Source organism: Alligator sinensis, unplaced genomic scaffold (assembly GCF_000455745.1).
Source record: "Alligator sinensis unplaced genomic scaffold, ASM45574v1 scaffold174_1, whole genome shotgun sequence".
NCBI classification, from domain to species: Eukaryota; Metazoa; Chordata; order Crocodylia; family Alligatoridae; genus Alligator; species Alligator sinensis.
Genome location: NW_005842516.1, coordinates 575,761 through 582,316, shown reverse-complemented (window position 1 = coordinate 582,316; position 6,556 = coordinate 575,761). Strand labels below are relative to the sequence as shown.

The 6,556-nt window shown below is 41.6% G+C and overlaps 1 pseudogene; it reads right to left on the bottom strand.

Moving 5' to 3' along the window:
* Nucleotides 1-4,411: 4,411 nt before the first annotated feature.
* On the bottom strand, nt 4,412-5,343 carry LOC112551577 (annotated as a pseudogene).
* Nucleotides 5,344-6,556: the final 1,213 nt, after the last annotated feature.

Here is a 6,556-nt window from a genome sequence, read left to right as displayed (position 1 = left end):
AGGGCGGCTGGACCAGGGGCTGAAGGTGAGAGGAGTGCATGAAGAATAGTCAGTTCTTAAAGGCACAATCCTCAAAGCACAAAAGAAATCCATCCCCATGCAGAGGAAAGGTACCAAAAGGGCTGGGAAGCCCTCTTGGCTAAGCAGGGATACCATAGTCCTTTTAAGAAAAAAGAAAGAGGCATACAAGAGATGGAAGCTTGGGGCATGCCCCAAGGACAATTATACATCAATGGTCCACACTTGCAGGAAACAGATTCAAAAGGCTAAAGTGGCAACTGGACTAAAATTAGTGTCAGGAGTCAAGGACAACAAGAAGTCCTTCTTTAGGTACGTAGGAAACAGGAAGAAAACAAATGGGAATGTGGGGCCACTGCTCAACAATTCAGGACAGCTGTTTACTGGCACTTAGGAGAAAACCGAACTTTTGAATGATTACTTTGCTTTGGTCTTTCACCGGGCCAAGGGCACTTATACCAGAGTGGGTACAGAACAAGCAGAGTAGGAACGACTGCCTTTCTACTATTACCGTAGAAATGGTATTTGATCATTTGAAAAAAAAATAGACATATATAAATCAACAGGACCAGATGAACTTCATCCAAGGGTGCTGAAGGAGCTGGCTGAAGTCATTAGGCAGAGCAAGCAGGGAGCAAACACCAGCACACATTGCTCGCAACATCTTTATTAAAAATGGAGATAGCTTTGGGTGACCTCGCTCACAGGCATACAGCTTGTGAATATGGGGAGTGGCCTTGAACAATAGTTTTTTCCACATTTTATACACTTTGGTTCATGCTCATTACCATTTATTCCACCGTCACTCCTCCTTTGTTCCACCCATATCTCCTCCCATTTCAATCTCCACCTCTATTCACTGTTTTCTCCATTAGCATGTAATTGCCTATGCATTTTACTCATTTACATGCCTTTTTGCCATAAGCGCATGTCCAAGGCCATGAACTTACTTCTTCAGTCAATGGGCGGACTTTGACCAAACCCTGGAAGTTTCTTCACCAATCACCATTTACACTTTTGCATATGTTCATCTCGAATTCTGTTATCAATTACGTGTTATCTTTCACATTCCAATCTGTTTTTTTGTCCCATGTTCTACCATCTCCACATTCCTTAGGCCACTGCATCTTATCTCGTTCTTTACTGTAGCTGGTTCACATCACACAGACTTACTTGCTGCTTTTTCCAGAAAATACTTGACACAATTAAGATGGTTACTTAGCATAAGCACTCATACGCAAAATCAGCTTTACCTTCTAACAATAGTGGTTTACATCCTGTTCCCCATTCTCCTGCAGCATGATTGAGCAGGACAACAGGGAATGTTTCTTCCAAACCTGAGAGTCTGCATTTCATTTTTCCTTTTCCTTCCCCTGAACTGTTTTCGCAGGCCTAATTTTATCTGCCCACTTTCTCAGCTTCCAATGTCATGTTGAATCCTCATCTCTTTGCCAAGACACTTTTCCCAGCCCTGTCTCTTAGGGTTTGATCCAATCTTCACACAACCCCACAGGATAATCCTCTCCATGCTTGTGAGCCCTCTACTTTACCCAGCTGCAGTCATGTTAGGACCACTGGGATTCGAACTTGATGATGCCAAACCAGCAGGCAGAGGTAAGCTCCTCAACAGCGCAACGAGGGAGCTGGTCAGACACTAACTCCTGCCCAGGAGTTTAATATAACTCATTAAATTACCACCAATGGGCCATTCAGTGTTGTGTACTCCCCATTGTTTACTCCTCATCTCACTCCAGTCTCCTTCCTAATTCCTCAGCATTTGTTATGTTTGACCCAACCCATCTGCAGGGAAGTTTGTAGTGTCTGGAAGTCACCATAGAATTCACCTGAGCTGTTTCCCTGGTGTCTCCTTCCTTCTTTCAAAACTGAGGCACTTAGCTTTTTCATGGGAAGTGATTTCCTCATGGGCAGTGGGGGCATCATTTTCACAATAAACTCCTTTTGTAATTCTGGGACAAATGAACCCTTGAGGCACCCATTATCTATTTTACCCTTGAAGCACATGGATTTTATGTAAGGCATGCAAGTTCAGTCATTCTACACAGGTTGCAAACCTAGAAAACCATCAATGCAAAGGTTAAAGCAATACAGGAGACAGGTGAGTGGTCCTCCTCCCTCCAGCTTTATGCATCTTAATCTTGAAACCAAGATGAAGGTGAGATATAAAACTTGACTTATTAACCTTTTTTCAGAGACGCAAGTAGGTTGAACTAACACTGCCTTACTTAGCTCAGAAGTGAAATAGAATTTGTGGCTTAGTGAATAAATGTATGGCTGCTTACAGACTTCCTAAGGATGGTACGGAGGACTTCTGATCTTCTTGACTTTTAGAAGGAAGTATTGGTTACTGTCTTTGAGCGCACATATGTAATTAACCTGAGGTAGCTTTTCAACTGTAAAACAGCACTGAGGATTTTGCAAGCCCTCTATGGCTTCAGGAGGTTTATGGAATCGCATGACACATGCCACTAGGAAAACTTCCTAATATACCTCCCCAGCTCACCTCATAGCCTCATCAGACCCTGTCATTTGGCTAACAGCTTGTTTTTTCACTGAGGTGAGTAACAACAGGCCCCATCCCATGTTTGGTACACCAAAAGTTGGGCAGTCTTATTAAAATGTTGCTTCTGATTCTCTTTTCTGGTTTGGAGAGTCTCTGGGGTGAATCTACCTACAAGATTCAGATATTCCTGAAGTTAGAGAACATACTGTATTATATTTTGGCGTCTCAGGCTTTCTGTCCTTCCGACCCTAGCATCTATAAATCTATGAAAAACTCTGTTAAAGAACATTTAAAATTCTGAGTTCACCTGGTCCATTTTAATTTGTTATGGAAGCCACACAAATGATGATATTGTCAAAAGTATACAGTGCATTGCACCTCTATGGGGATGGCTGAGGCTTAGGACTGATGCTGGGCATAGAGATGATGCATAGAAATAGAACCTAAAACAGTAAGTTAGCCACTGGAGGTAATTGTCTTCATGGCTACATCAGCTAATAGCATGTCACCTATTGCGGACACACAGCTTGACTTACGTTCCCAGTTCGAGTAGCTTGATATGGCTTAAATAAGCATGGACCTTTAACAGTGAAGTCTGTTAACCACAGAGAAAGATTTTCAATGGAAAAGTTGGTCATGAGTTGATGTATTGATAATAAAGACAGAATGACTTTCTCTAAAAACATACTTTAGTCATATGGTGAATTGGGGTCAAAACGTGGGTTATGGATTGGCACCTAACTTCCTGTGACCCAAAAATGTTATACCCATGTCTGAAAGGTCTGGTCTTAAACCCTAAAGATTAAATCCAAAAGAGGACTCATTTGCCACAGTGTTCCTACAGTGCATGAAATTCCATGCCCAGAAGAAGGCACTTGGATCCATCAACAAGGAGAAGGGTACCTAATCGCAATATCACAATGGCTGTCATATTATAGGAGGAGTCATAATATCTAGAAACCTCAGAAAAGTTTATCAAAGATTGAACCCCAACATTCTCAAAGGGAGGCAATCAGTCATGTTTAGTTTGAAATAAGACTGAAATCAGGGTAGAGGTAGACCTTATACTGAATCAGAGATCATAATTCAAGTAATGTGACCATACTTAACATATCCAGCTTGTAGAAGGTTCCTTGTTCCACAATCGTGTGTTCAACTGCATTATAAAAATATTATTGTTTAGGAACCACACCAAATGGTACCTTCCATAATATGGGATTCACAGCTGTAATCCCATCCTAGAACTAGGTCGATCATTTTTCATGCAAATCCATGGAGCAAGTGATGGTGATCTTCATGCCATACTAACAGTTTAGAAGTTACAGCCCTCATCTTCGAATGAGAAGGAGGGGGAGAGGAGGCATCCCCTCAGAAAGAAAACAAAACACTTATTTTCTGTTGAACTTGGAGCAGGGGCCCAAAACATATTACAACTCTAAGTGTTGAGGGACCTAGCCACTAGACTATGGTGTACATTGGAGTGAACCTTTATCTATCTCTGTTTGAATATGCTTGTGCAGCATACTAGACTGATTTCAACAAATCTGTTTTCTCAAGTCAGTGCTCCAATCTCAAGACTCATTGTCACTCCCTAGAACAAAAACTGGAAAAGAAAAGGCGACTTGTTTCATATACTCTGTGCTATAGTTACTCCAGCAGTATTTATGCTTTTCATACATCTCTGCTCCTACAATGACTCTAAAAAAGTTTGGATTGAGGATATCCATGACAGTACATACACTCTTCCTGTTAAGGGAGAACTTAATTATTGATAGACTAAATGTCCATGCCAAACAGTTACATGACATCAGAATCTTTTAAAAACACATTTCCCATTAGCAAATAACATTATTTCCAAATTTTGAAATACATTTACATGCCTTTTATTTTCCTCAGTAAGTTCCTCAGAGCTGCCTTTACTTCCATGTTTCTCAGGCTGTAGATGATAGGATTTAACATGGGAGTTAAGATACTGTACTGGATAGAGAAGAGTCTGTCAAAAACTACTGAAGAGGCTGAACTGGGTCTCAGATATCTGGCAAAAAACCAGCCCCGTAATAAAAAACAACAACAGTAAGGTGGGAGCTGCAGGTAGAGAAGGCTTTAACTCTACCCTCAGCGGAGCGTATCCTGAGGACGGTTGAGATGATGAGGAAGTAAGAGATGAGGGTGATGGAGAATGAAGTTAAACATACAATCATACCTAAAATGAGGAATGTCATCTTACTGATGAAGGTCTCTGTGCAGGACACTTCTAGTAGAGACGGGAGCTCACAACTGAAATTATCAAGTTCATTGGGCCCACAGAAATGTAAATGTAACACAGGAGCAGTGTTTGTCAGTGAATAAAATATGCTGACCAGCCATGCACCACCCACTAGTCTAATACAGACTTGTTTATTCATGGTCCTCCTATAATGCAATGGGTCACAGATGGCAGCATATCGATCACAGGCCATTGCTGATAGGATAAAAATGTCTGCACAGGACACCAGAAGAATTAAGCTCATCTGGGCAATGCATCCATGGAGAGAAATATTTTTTTTCTCTACCAGGAAATTCTGCAGCATCTTTGGGACAGTGATTGAAGAGTAGCAGATGTCCAGGAAGGATAAATGGAATAGAAAAGTATACATCACGGTGTGAAGGTGAGCATCAGACCTTACTACCACCATGATCACCCCATTCCCCACCACAGTTACTAGGTATATAAGTAGAAACACCACAAACAGGAAAGGCTGGAGCTCTGGGTCACTGGAAACACCTGCCAGAACAAAATAGCCGATAGTTGTGTGGTTCCCCATGGCCACTTGTTCACCAAACCCTGGACCTAAAATAAAAAACAGTTAAATAAATAAATAAATAAATAAATAAATAAAACCATTACCATTGTAGCAGCGTGCTACCCCCAGAGGCATTCAATAATGCCTGGAGGCACCACAAAGTCCCTCTTTACTTTGAAGGGAAGTCTGTTCCCAGAAGAAAAGTAACTCTCTTGCCATGACTTGTTACTTTGCATTCTTAAAACAGCGGCTGCCCCAGGGCTTCCCAGATCTGGTCTTGGCTCTCAAACACTTGGAGGTAATGACCTCCTGCCTGATGGGCTATTTTGCAAAACTCCAACCTCCCCTTATGGTGCCCCATTCCTCACAGGTATGATCTGCATCTTCTGCTCACTAAGTCCTTGGGCTATAACAGAGAAAAATAATAGGGGCATTTAGCCTGCTTACCCCTGGCTCCATATCCCTGGGTCACTCTGCCTGGTGCTCTGACTTGCAGAGTTACTTCACAGTTTCTTGGAGCCTTCAGGAGTCCACCCTGTGCCACAGCCTGGGCTAGCTTCCTGGCTAGCTCAGCCCAGGGTTTTTATGGCTCTGGCCTGAGCTCTCACTTAGTCACGTGACAGCCCCAGCCAGCTGACCGGCCTGCAGGGCTATCCTTTAATCCCTGCTCTGTGGGCAGGCTGTGCTCTGAAGGCTTTGGTCTTAAAGGGACTACTCTGCTTCCTAGTATTAGGGCTAGGTTCCCCATTACAACCATGAACAAAGTGGACTTTTCTTTTTATGGGTAAGGATATAGCTATACTGAGGATATAGTAATATATATCCTATATTGTCATTCTGACTAAACATCCAAGTTTCTAAATATCTGGACTTTTGTGTAGGAGACTATCACTAATGAAAAAAAAAACACAACGCTTTTTTAAATCTTCAGGTTTATTGTTGCCTTTGGTATGTTTCTAAACTTTATTTCTATCAAATAATTTACATCTCCTTCCTGATGATGACAGGATAAAGAGTTTAAGGTGATTACATGTATTCTCTTTCAGATAATTATGTAACCAGAGGGGGATAATGGAGGGAAAGTGAAGGTACGTGAGAAAGGAAGGCTGTTCCAATTTTTTTATTTAAATATTTTTAGTTTATACTTGGGAGCCAGATGCAATGTGTCACTTAAAAAACAAAAACAGAAGTGTCTGTTGAACGACCTAGTTTCCCCTTGGATTATATCAAGAAG